The following is a 13,172-nucleotide window of genomic DNA, read 5'->3' as shown; positions in this document are numbered from 1 at the left end:
CAGAACTCGCTTATGGGATGCTGAAGTGAAGTCTGCTCTTCAAAGAACTGACTTAGCTGAATAGGAAAAGGCTAAACTTTACAGCACCGTGCTTCAAGGGTACCTAACGTATGTGAGGCAGAGCGATGTGGATAAAGGAAAAATAAGTCTGTTTCTACCGGAACAGGAAGAGAGTGTGACTGCCAAACCCTCAGAAACACCAAAGACCTCAGACTCTGTTGCTCAGGAGGTGTTGGATAACATGAATAAGCGTTATAAGAAAAATGCATTAGTATTGCTAAATAAGCTGGGCCAGGATAAAAATATCTCTTCGCGGAATGATAAAGGGGCTTTTGCGTACAAAGGCTCTGTGGTTAATGGTTCTAACATGCTCGACTTAGTCAGGACCATCACCCAGATGCACTCTGTTCCTAGCAGACGTGTACCTAAAGGATGGGATGTGTTTATGAATGCCATGGCGGAACTGAACATACCATCTTCCGTCATGGGCAATGCGGCCAACGGAGATCTTTTGGAACACCTCAAGGCCTCAACCGCCGACACTGGGGTGGATCGAGAAACCGTGACCCCTCTTTCGCCATCTAAAAAATGAAAATTGGCTAAAAGAGCCGAATGGCTCAGTGTGTGATCTTTTTCACGTTCTAAATTGTTTTTTTAAAAAACTGGTAATGTTTTGCTTTAAATAAAACATTTCTATATTTTTTTCTGAATTGGTCATTGTGTTTTTAAAAACCCACCAAACATCAATTGTCTTTAAACCCCTCCTCTGGGGTGCTTTATTGAGTAACATGACTGTGAAAATTGTTGCAAGATACACATCTGGGCTTGTTGAAACATGTTTTGAGCAAGGCTAGGCATGCCCAAGAATTTAAATTTATTTTTTACAAAATTCATCACCATCTGGTCATTTTGCACTAAGTCATTAGAATACAATTTTAAAATCTGGTCAAAAGATAAACCCTTGCTATGATGATGTAAGAAGAACACACAGTGATAGCCGCAGGAGACGCAGCTGGCCTCTTGTAATTGTCTGTTGTGAAACACAATGTCTGTGGCATTTTTTTTTTAATTTCATAATGCTTTTAGGAAACAGCACACTGTTTGGGGGGTGCCCATATGAGTCAAAAAACTCTCCACGGTTACGCTCCACCAGATACAAGGTGAGCCAGTGTTCACCTGGTTGGTTGTGTGGATGCGTGTTGACCACCAAACCTAGGGGTCTCTGAGACAGCTTGCCGCCAGGGAAAAACGTCTAAGAAATTCTTTTTCGTGTAAGGGTCCATTGATAAGACACATGAGAGCTGCCTGGTGTCCATGTTCACATGTAGTCAAACAGAACGTCTCTCCTCGGATTTATCTCTATGACGTTGTCAAAAACCCCATACATGATCATATTGAGGGTAACGGTTAAAGCCTTCCCAAAACATATTTCTGCTCTCAGGTTCCCGTTTTTAATCAGGGAATAGTGATCGGCGCGTTCCTGGTCAGGAGACAGGTCAAAGGCAAACAAGGTGTAACCCTGTGCAAACTCCTCACGGTCGATTAACAGAGAACGATCTTTCATGTGTTTACCAGCTGTCTGTACCAGATTCACGTATTCTCTCATGCAATGTCCTGCCTCGAAGTCTGGTTGCAGAGGCTTGGTTGTATCTGTTCACCATCCAAATACAAGGCCACAAAATTAATATTGTAATGCTTAAAATGAAAGGGATTTTTAGCGTAACTTCCGCTAAAGGCATCATTATCCACAAACCCTAGGACAAGCATTTTGGGTAACTGTCCCAAAAACAGGTTCTCCTGGTTACTGACCTTGCTATCCGCAGGGATGCTAAACACTTTCATTCCCACACGGTCCACGGGTATTTAGCATTAGCGGTAAGCGGTGCCTCAGCGTGCCCCAGTCGAACGCTCGGAGCCACCCGTACTTTCTTCACAAAAAGGGATGCTGATAGAATGGGCAGTTTAAAGCCTTCGGCTGCGCTGCCCATTAAACAAAAAGCATCTTTACTGCGTGTCAGTTTAATTTTCACATCCACTTTGTTCAACAATAGTTTTTCTTGAAAAAAACAGCTCGCTGTGTAGATGACCCATCAGCTGTACCATCCTGCTTTGGGCCGTCAGCTTTGCACACCTCACAAACCCTAAATTCCTGCCATCCAACTCCATTTCTTTGTGTTGTCTGGCAGTGTCTTTGTAAAACAGGCCCGTGGAAAATTGCATGGCGAGGGTGTCGTTGCTGTAATTGAGCACCGATTCTATAAAGGCCCTGTAAGGGTAACAGTTGTTGTTTTGGCTTACAAGGCGGTCTCCCAGAGTGACATCCAACTGACTAAAAATAGAGGCCACGGGGTAATTCATCAGGCCCACCTCGGCATCCGTGGCGAGTTCAGTTCCGTCTCCTTTTACAATCTTGCAACACAGGTACAGCAGCGTGTTGTTTAAATCCATATAATCTATGCCATTCCCTGCTATGAAAAAGTCAATGGGGGCAGACTCCGTAACAGCCGATAGAAGCGGCACATCAATGCAGATGCTTTTCTCAATGTTGGTCTGCGTAGGGGCTATTTGGAACAAGTCTAGTTCGGATTTGGTGCACTCTTCAGACCCGCAGTGAACAAAAGCCATGTTGATTAAAATATATCTCTTTTACCAGGTGGAGAGCGTCTCCTCTTTCGCCCAGGCTTCCTCGTGGACTTTTGCTTATGTCTGGCCCTGCGCGTCAAAGCCCTTCTTTTAAAGGGTTTTGGGGGACTTGTGCGTCTTGGGTATGACACATTTCTCTTTCTCTTCTTCCTTTTAATGTACATCAGCCCCGATCCTTCCTGTGAAGCTGTATTCTCCACCTTCTCCATAACAGCGTGGGAGACACGGCCTACCACGTCTTTAGCTATGTTTTGAGCGGCAATTTTTACGTGGGGTTTATTAATCTCTAGCCCCCTCATCAAAAGTGGTACGGCTTTTTGAAAGAGGCTACGGAATATTCCACCCACGCCCACCCGTACATCATGGGGTCCCCATGATATCCAGGAAGGGCATATCCTGCCTGGGCTTTGTAATAGTTCCTGTAGATGGTGGGGTCGCCGTAATTTTTTAGGATCGCCATAATAGTGTTTTGCTTTTTAGAAACCTCGCTCTATCCGGGGACGCAGGCGTAGCTTGATGATCACCTTTCCAAAGCGAAATGAGACGCTTCTGTTCTGATCTGTCTTTATTTCAATGTTAATGGTGTCGATGTGGTGTTTACTGACAGGGACGTAATGATGCTTATTGTAGGTGATGGTGACAAACTCGTTGTTCCTTCCTCGGATGGGGACACAGCGTAACAGGGGAACAGAAAAGTCCCCCACAAACTGGTGTTCTACGATATCCGTGTACAGATACAAGGAATTAAAACCCCCTGTAATGTCTGCCAAGAAGGGGAATTTTTGGACGCTGCGTTTGGGGCCCAAGCTCAGAATGTTAACTAGCTCTCCGCTGGTAGAAAACATATAAGTAAAATCGGCGGATTTAAGTCTAATTTTTCTACCCCACAGGGTCATAGTTCAATGGCTTTAAGGGCTTTGGATACCTCACCACTCGTCTTGTCTCTTAGGCCTAAGGCCCAGGTATATTTGGATAGAATGTCTATCACTGTTAAGATGTACTTAAAACCGCTGTTGTGTTTGGAGAACCGGTGCATATCCATCAAATCTGCCTGCCATTGCACATCCACATCTGAAACAATGGTCTTGTTTCTTTTAAAACGTATTCAAACTGGTTTGTGTAAAGTGTAAGCATCCTGGTCTGAAAGCCAAGCTGTTATCTGTCTTCTATTTAAAGTTTTACTACGCTTTTTGATCACTTGAAAAAGAGGGTTCACCCCGCCGAAGCTCCCAACTTCCCCGGGGGTGTAATAAATTTTTTTAACAGAGCAGTCTGTGGAGACATGACTGTTATTGGTACCATCTTTTACTAACACAAGTATGGAGGGGGACACATTCATATTAACACATTTAAATAAGTTTTATTAATCGCCTGGTTTAACACAACCTTTTACAGCCACCTGTAAAAATGGACACCATGACTCCTAACATGAGGTAGTCTGAGATGGTTCATTCTTCCATTTTGTCCTTTTCTGGATTTTCCTCTTGAGATCTGTGTCTCAAACATGAGCAAAAACAGCTGATGCACAATACATTTACTCCCACAGGGCTACCGATGTCCGAAGTTCTCATGGGGGTGGTGAAGGAGTCCATGTTTCCACGATTTCTAAAACACATGTTCTTGGTAAAAGATGGCCTCTTCTACCTGGCGCTGGGACTTATGGGGTGATGGTGCTGTGCTCTGACTGGCAGAGGGGTCACATGACCCTCTGCTGGGCGGTTCACCCTGTCCCAGAACCTGCCCAGTATTGGTCAAATCTGCTCTCAGGGCGGTCCTATGTGGCCGAAACCCCTCCTGATTGGTAGAGGGATATGGGAGGAGTTTTTAGAGGGGTCACACGAATCATGTCCAGACGTGGCACGCCGCCCCAGAACTCCTCCCAGTTGGTCAAATCTCCTCTCAGGGCAGTCCTACGGGAGCAAAACCCCTCCTGATTGGTAGAGGGCAGTGGGAGGAGTTCTTAGAGGGGTCACATGACACACCTAGCTTCCGGTCATGTCACCCCACCCTGGAACTCACCCTGATTGGTCAAATCTCCTCTTGGGGTGGTCCCCAGTGGCTGAAATCCCTCCTTATTGGTAGAGGGTGGTGAGAGGAGTTCTTAGAGGGGTCACACAACCCACTTCCGGACAGGTCACCCTGTCCCAGAACTCGCCCTGATTAGTCAAATCTCCTCTCGGGACGGTCCTGTTGGGAGGAAACCCATCCTGATTGGTAGAGGGAAGCAGGAGGAGTTGTTAGAGGGGTCACATGACACAGCTTGCTTCCGGTCATGTAGCCGCCTTGACCCGGAAGTAATATCCCTGTGGGGCGGGTCTTCCAGTGACAGGTGGGCAGGTCTTAAGGGGTCAAGGGGAGGGATTAGAGTTTGATTGACAGTAGAGCCCTTATACTACTACTGTTTATGGTGTGGATGTGAAAACATGGTAGAGTTTGACTTTTTGCAAATGGCTCGAACTATTATGGGGGGAGAACTCATAAAAGTATGTGGACCTTTTTTTTCTGTAGTTTAGATCCATGTTTCTCCCCCACCTTTATCCCCCTCTCCCTGTGCCCCCCGAGTATAGTTCAATTAAAAATAAAGGCATGTTTTCCTACTTGCTAAAGGGAAGCCGGTGTTATGTATTAGAAGCTTGGCTAGCATAAATGGGTGCCCTGTATACAGCATATTAGTTCATCCTGCATTTCGATTTTCCATTAGAATCTCTCTGTCTCCCACTCTGATCTCTTTTCCTCCCTATTTATGGGACTATTTTCTCTAGTCCTCTTCCCATGGTTACCTCTATATGTAACATGAACTCAACAACAATAAACTCAAACCCTCAGTGTTCGAGTGAGTTCAAAATTAAACAAAATGAGGCCATTCACCTGAAGTTTATTCACTGAGAAGTGAATGTGGGCTGTCAGAGCTATCCATGCATTTCCCATTTGGCCCAAGGCACCTCCGGAATAACTGCAGAAACAAACACCACTGCTTCTATCTGATAACAGCCAGCCTGTCTCCTGCTTTCCTCAGCAGCTGCCACTGGGGCTACTTAGACCAGGTCTACGCTCAAAAGCAGGGGTCTCAAACTGGGGGTCGGGATCCCTCAGGGGGTCATGAGGTTATTACACGGGGGGTCACGAGCTGTCAGCCTCCACCCCAAACCCTGGTTTGCATCCAGCATTTATAATGGTGTTAAATATATTAAAAAGTATTTTTAATTTATAAGGGGGGTCACACTCAGAGGCTTACTATGTGAAAGGGGTCACTAGTACAAAAGTTTGAGAATTCCTGCTCAAAAGGGAAGTCTACCCAGCTATATCACTCAGAGGTGTGAAAAATCCCCCCCTCAGCCCTCCCCCCGGATGTAGTTAAGTCAACCTAACCCCCGTGCTAAGTTGCCAGAAGAATTCTTCTGTACACCTAGCTACTGCCTTTTGGGGGTGTGGCTTAACTACGCTGATGGGAGAATCTCTCTTTTCGCTGCAGCGAGTGTCTATCCTGTACTGAAGCAATCCAGTGGCACAGTTATAACACTTCAAGTGTAGACAAGCCTTTAGTTCAGCAGTCCCTAAACTTTACCTTGTGCCCCTCCCCCCCCGTACCCCTGTCTGCATCCCCTCCTCCCCCCGAGCCATGGCTCCAGGAGTTGGGGGTGCAGACACGGCTAAGGGGGCTGAGGCTGGGGCCATATCTGGGGGTGCGGGGTGGGGCTGGGAGTGGAGCTGGGGCCAGGAGCAGAGCCAGCAACCAGGGCCCCAGGTGCAGGGCCAGGAGCCCAGGGTGTAGGGCCGGCAGTCAGGGCCGGGGCCAGGAGTGGAGCTGGGTGTCACTCCCTCCCCATCCTCTGTGGGGCTGGCCCAGGCCCCAGCCACGCCCCCCTGAATATTCCTCCACACAGTTGGGGGACCTTTCCTTTAGTTAGTGTAGTGTTGAGATTCAGGCTACATGCTTTGCCCTGCATTCGGTGATTCTCAAATCTGGTGTTCTCCCCTCTGCTGTTGGAAGTGCATAGCCATTGGGAAGCCTATGTTTTTATTGGAAATAAAAACCCACATCTCTTAATTCAGTTTATTTAACTTAGAACCCCGTCTCATAGGTAGAGCTGGCAGGAAAGAGGGTTTCACTGGAAAATGCCAATTTGTTGAACCCAAAATGTTTTGCTGATACATATCAGGTTTGATGAACTTTTGATGATCCATAGGCAGGGTTCTGACAGAATATCTGCCTAGTTTCCTCCCAGCTCACCTGGCAAGCTGCTGAAGACCTCAGGGCTTCCAGGGTTCCTGCTGTAGAGCCAGGAGCATGGAAGCCTGAGAGCCTCAGCTCTAACCAGGGCTTGGATCCCAGCTCTTCAGCAGGGAGCCTGAAAGCCCTGAGAAGCTCAGATTGAGTCAGGGCTTCCAGGCTCCCTGCCATGGAGCTGGTTGCCTGGAAGCCCTGGCTCTGCTGGGAGCCTGGAAGTTCTAGAGCAGAGGTTCCAGAACTTTTCTTGTTGCATACCCCTTTCCAGATCTACCAGCTGCCCACAAATCCCCTTGCAGATCTACCAGCTGCCTGCATACCCCTCCCCTTCTTTTCACTGATACTTTGTGTGTTCTTTCTTAACACTACCTGTCTTTAACCGTCTGTCCATATTTCACTGTTATGTGCAGATATAGTTACAGTGCGACATATACAACCAAAAATAAACCCCCTAAGTTCTGAGCTCAGTTAGACTGGAGAGTTGCTGGGCAACTGAACCCATGCTGTACAGTGACTGGAGGTGAGGGCTCTGTATGTCAGCATCTCTGTGTATCTGTGTTCTCACTGGTACATCTTGAAGTAAATTAAATGCTGTATTTTATATAACAAACTCTCACAGAGTTTTTAAGCTTTGTCTGAGTAGCCTATTATGAAAATGCAATAAATAAAATAATTAAGAAATAAAATCCACCATTGCACAATTTCTCTTGTCTTGCATACCCCCAGAGGTACACACACCACAGTTTGGGAACCCCTTCCCTAGAGTTTGAGAGTCCTGGTTTGACATGGAGCTTCTGGTACTGGCAGGCTCCCAGCTCTATGGCAGAAAACCTAGAAGCTCTGAGAGCCCCAGCTCAAGCTGGGGTTCCCAGGGTTTCCAGATTTCCTGCCACAGACCTGGGGGCCTGAAATCCTGGAATGGTCTTCCAGGGTCTGTGGCTCCAGGGGTAATCCTGTCTTGAGGACTGCCCTGGGCCAGACACCCCAAGGCTTCCAGACTCTTGAGCCAGCTAACTCTCTGGGCTGCCCAACTCCTGCAGCCTGCTTTGCCAGTTGCCCCAAGCAGCCTGCTGGCCCAGGAGTCTGGAAGCTCTGGAATCACAGCTGACATTCAGTGGTGGTCAACAGTGAACCTGACAGTCATGTCAATTTCACTCAGCAGCTGATGATTCCAGGGAGCAGTTCTCATTTCTGAGTCATCATGTATCAGTTTTGCCAAAACAATGCTTTTTTAATTTCTAGTTTCCAAGAAACTGAAAAATTGAAATTTCCCACAAACCAGAAATTCCAAGTTTCAGCCAGCTCGACTCACAGGTAGTCTTTGTACACATACACACAACTGGCCAGACTCTAAAATTCGCAGGCTGATGATGAACATAAGAAACGCAAGAACTGCCATTATCCTGATCAGATCATGTCTTCCAATTGACGGAGATATACAGTTTCTCCATTATAGGGCAAGCAGAAGTCATCACCAAAGCATTGCCTTGGAAAAATATTAGACCCCCGACAAATTCTGAAACTTGCTAAGGCTTGGTCTACACTGAAAAGTCACATCAACGTAGCTACATTGGCCAGGGTGAAAAAACTACACCCCTGACCTACATAACTGCCGCCATAACCTTCAGTATAGATGCAACTATGCAGATGGAAGCAAGTTTCCGTCAACATAGCTACCATAGTTCAGGGAAGTGATGATCCTTCGCTGATAGAAAAAACCCTTCTGTCTGTGTAGGCTGCATCTATACTACGGGCTGCACTGGGATAACTATGTCTGTTTAGTCTCTGTAGTGTAGATATACCCTAATACAAAACTCTACCTATCTTAGATGTAAAGGAATCAATAAAACACTAACCGCTCCCTGAAGACAGCTTATAGAAAGTCCAACACCTCCCACCTTACTGCCCACACAGATCATCGTGATTTTCAGATAACCTGTATAGGAACAACAGGGGAGAAGTAAATTTGTGCATTGGTGGTAACCCAAGACAGACTCACTCACAAATAGAGCTGGTTGAAACTTTCTGAATTTCAAATAATTGAACATTCAATTTTTGACTAAACCTCCTAAAAATATTCAACAAAAACTGCTGGTATTTTTGACCTGCTCTAGAGATAGTCACATTTTTCAAATCTCCCTATGATATTGACCCTAATTACCTGAGAAATCTCTTCTCCCTCCATGACCTCCCATGGTGGCTATGTTCCACCAGAGCAATGAAATTGTCAGCCAACAGGTGGAAGCTTGTGAGTGTAGGAGAAAGAAATTTCACAGCAGGTGGACCTAAACTGTGCAGCTCACTTTCAGAAGAGAAAAGAATGGTAACGAACATCAGTGTTCTGAACTAAAAACTCATTTCTGCCTTCTAGCTTTCTCACAATATGGTACACACACACACACACAAAATAAACTAATCAAGCTATTTTTCTTTCAAGTCAAGAATGAATAAAGAGAGTGTGTGTGTTGTTTTGATTTCTATTTTTAAGACATTGAGAGGCACTCAGATGCTACTTTGTGAAGGATCAGATAAGTAGGTAGGTCGATCTCAAACTCTGAGGATGTCCCAAAGTTGTGGATCTGAGGTGCAGCCCCATCTCTACAGGAAACTGTTGACCAGAATAGGCGACTAGAAAATCTTTAAAATGTGTTCTTCCTGTGTCATGTTTGTATCAAAATAACAGTAATTTGTTTCTCATCTCATAAAGATAGCAGAATGGTCTCCTGGTTAGGGCATTTCACTGAGAATCAAGAGGCATTGAGTCAACCCCCAGCTCTGTTACAAAATGCATGAGTGACCTTGGGCAAGTCACTTAATTTCTCTGAGCCTCAGGTCCTCATCTATGAAACAGGGATAACAGTACTTCCCTCCTGCACAGAGGGGTTTTGCAGGTAGATCCATACCTACTTGGGAGGCATTCAGCTGCTGAAGTGATGGAGACCATAGAACTAGAAAGAAATTTGTATTTAGCTCTTAATCTGCATGTGTTATTTCCACTGTTCCCTTAACAAACACATGCAGTTGAAGAGTACTGTTTTCTCTACACTATTTCTCTAAAATAAAAATGTAATTCCTTCACATTTTCCTGTCTTGAATGCATAGTATTTTAGTAGAAACAATACAAAATAAATTAAAGGCTGGGATGATTTAGCTGGGGCTGGTCCTGCTTTGAGCAGGGGGTTGGACTAGATGACCTCCTGAGGTCTTTTCCTATCCTAATCTTCTGTGATTCTGTGAAAGCACAACTGAATTACAATAATATAATTTTAGTCTGAACCAAATTAGTTTTTCTGGTCAATGCACAAAGATGTTTCAGGCATACAGTAGGTGTCCTTTCCAAAGATGACTTTGAGTCTCAGAACGGGGGTGACCGGTGATAAACTGAGAATCTTACAAAGAATGGATAAACAAAGGTATTTCAGGAAGTTTAGGAAAAATTGGGAGGAAATAGACACACAATTAAGATATCAGCTGCTCTAAATAATTGAAAGTATCAGGTACAGTATTGTAAGTTAACAATGAAACAGCACAGAAACTGATATACAGATGAGAAGTACTGATATTCCCTAGTCAGGTACATTATTTCATGCAATGAGTGAAGACATTGACTCTGTGTTAGTCACTTCATATTCAAATGTTTGAACTGAAAAGGGAATAGCAAATATAATTCAACTGCATAGATATTATGAATCCTAACCCAGCAGGTTACTGGAATTTCTATAAGTCATGATTGACTGATTAAGCTTTTTGCTGCATATCAAAGACAACAATGCAGTTCTCATCCACTGCCTGGCATGTCTGTTCCACTGGGAGATTTCACATACATCCATTGTTGTGCATTGGCCTCTGACTTTTTGCTTTCATAGAATTTCAAACCATGACAATAAAGCGCAAGAGCTGAAATGTGTCTGTTTTATAGCATTTCTAAAATGGACATCCTAGTTCAATGAGTTCTACTTCATTTTAAAACAGTGAGATTTCATTAATGATAGGAGCTAAAGAGATTGTTGCAGTGATTAAGATCTCATGAGGTAGAACTGATGCTCTGAACAATCCTTTGACAGTGATTATAAGAACCTATTTAGAGCAGTAGCATTACATCGCATGTATATAGATCAGAAGAACAAGGTAAGGAATTATCTGAGAAGGATCTAAACAGGCTTGCAATATCCTGTGAAGTGATTCTTGTTGCCTTGAATTCTTTCTATAATATTTTCTTATAGCACACTAAAGGGAGATTGAAAGTGGAATGTGATACAATACATTGTTTTCTAAAGCTTTTGCCGCTGCAAATCTCTACCAAGAGTTATTATTTGATCAGCACAAAGTAGATGCATATTTACTGTAACGTAAGCTGCTCTGATACAAGAAAATCTATTTTGTTTTTTCATTTCAACCAAATCCTACAATGGTAAAAACAAGGTAGCTGAAATTAATTGTAAATAATGTGTGTGATATTAAAAGCCTACGTAAGGCTGTCTCTTGCAACTTCCCCACCTCCCTGAAAACCCTCCCCCTTCAACTTAATATATTTACACTATCTTGTAATTTATAAAGAAATGCAATTCATATGTTGCCCCTATGGCTCGAGAGATTAGCCAAAATTCAAGGCCCCTGTTAGGATGAGAAATTGGTGATATGATACAGATATATTCTTGGTGTAAACTTGTTTAGTTACACAAAAAATACACAAAGTCCTGTTTCCCTGAACACAGAAGAAACAAACAACAGGCAGTTTCCTTGTTCAGAAATCCCCAGCGTATCACTATAGCAAGTACCATGCCCAAGGAACCCTTTCTCTCTGCTTTCATTCAAAGTCACACTCACATACCATCCCCTGGCTTTCTGCCTCCAACACACATATAGCTTGTACTAATACCCTAGCCCTTGCATTTGCAACCAGGGCAACCCCTATTAATCTACCTGGGTTAGCTCTTGCCGGTCTGTTGCCTTGGGCAGTTACCGCCATTGTCTACAGCTGTTTTTGCTACATAAGGCACTTTATTTCTCCTTCTGTAGAGCCTGAAAGAGTGCTTGGCACACCCATTGGCATCAGCAAGGTTTGTAATTGTCTTTGGAGCTAAGACCCACCTGCTGGCAGCCACTAGCACCTTTCAGAATAACAATATTTTCACCTCCTATTTTTATAGCTATCATGATGCTTATATTTTGTAATGAATGTTTTAGTAGCATGGAGACCTGAGACTGAGAGATGCAAAACACAAGAGAAAATCCCAAAAGTGTATTTGAGTTGTGCAGCAAAATCAGATCACAATTATATTAATTCATCTACATGTGAAGATCCCAAAGCTGACCCAAACCACCATATTCATGCCTTCCTTTATAGTGGACCAATTACTTTATCCCCAATATATTCAATGAGGTTCTGGGCCAGATTTTCAGCTGCTGTAAATCAGCATAGCTCAATTGATTTGAATCGAACTATGCTGATTTACACCAGCAAAGGAGCTGCTCCGGAGTCTCTGGCTATGGCTACACTGGAGAGCTTACAACAGCGCAGCTGCACCGCTGTAATCTTTCTGTAGCCATGCTAAATTGACAGGCAAGAGCTCTCTCATTGGCTTAATTACTCCAGCCCCTGCGAGCGGCAATAGCTATGTCTCCTGATGACCTAGTGCTGTTCACGCCAGTGCTTACGTCAGCATAAATTATGTCATGGGGGGGGGGGCGTATTCACACCCCTGAGTGACATAATTTATGTTGATTTAAGCAGTAGTTTAGCCATTCCCTATCTCCAGCCAGTATGTTCACTGATGGCTGCCACCATCCTCCCACTTTCTCCATTCCTACTTCTCTTATGCACTGAAACAGAGGCTATGGCTACACTACAGAGCTCACAAGAGCCCACTGTATCACTGCGAGTGCAGACATGCTAAGCTGACAGGAAAGAGCTCTCTTCCCTTGATTTAATTACTCCAGCCCCCGTGAGTGGTGGTAGCCATGTCAGTGGGAGAAGCTCTCCTGCCAACAAAGCACTGTCCACACTGGTGCTTAGGTTGGTGTAACTGACGTCGCTCAAGGGGTGGCTAATTCTCACCCCATAAGTGACATAACTTATGTCGACTTAAGCCGTAGTGTGTACATAGCCTACAGCTTTTCTCAGTCACTATGGAAGCATTGCTTTTGGATGTGCTAAGTTAATTCAATGGGACAGACAGATCTATGGCACCTGGCAGCAGATAAAGGAGAGGCTGAAGGTTACAATGTTATTCATGATGAGGATATTTACAGAGTTTTAAAATTCAACTACTAAGTTTACAGTGTGGCAGTGCAACTTGCT

General features: G+C 44.4%; 1 long non-coding RNA gene across 3 annotated transcripts in view; it reads left to right on the top strand.

The window, feature by feature from the left end:
* LOC119565746 overlaps window positions 1-13,172 on the top strand; it is a 128,530-nt gene that overhangs the window by 72,710 nt on the left and 42,648 nt on the right. The window lies entirely within an intron of this gene.

Source organism: Chelonia mydas, chromosome 3 (assembly GCF_015237465.2).
Source record: "Chelonia mydas isolate rCheMyd1 chromosome 3, rCheMyd1.pri.v2, whole genome shotgun sequence".
In the NCBI taxonomy this organism is placed as follows: Eukaryota; Metazoa; Chordata; order Testudines; family Cheloniidae; genus Chelonia; species Chelonia mydas.
This window is presented reverse-complemented; position numbering and strand designations above follow the sequence as displayed.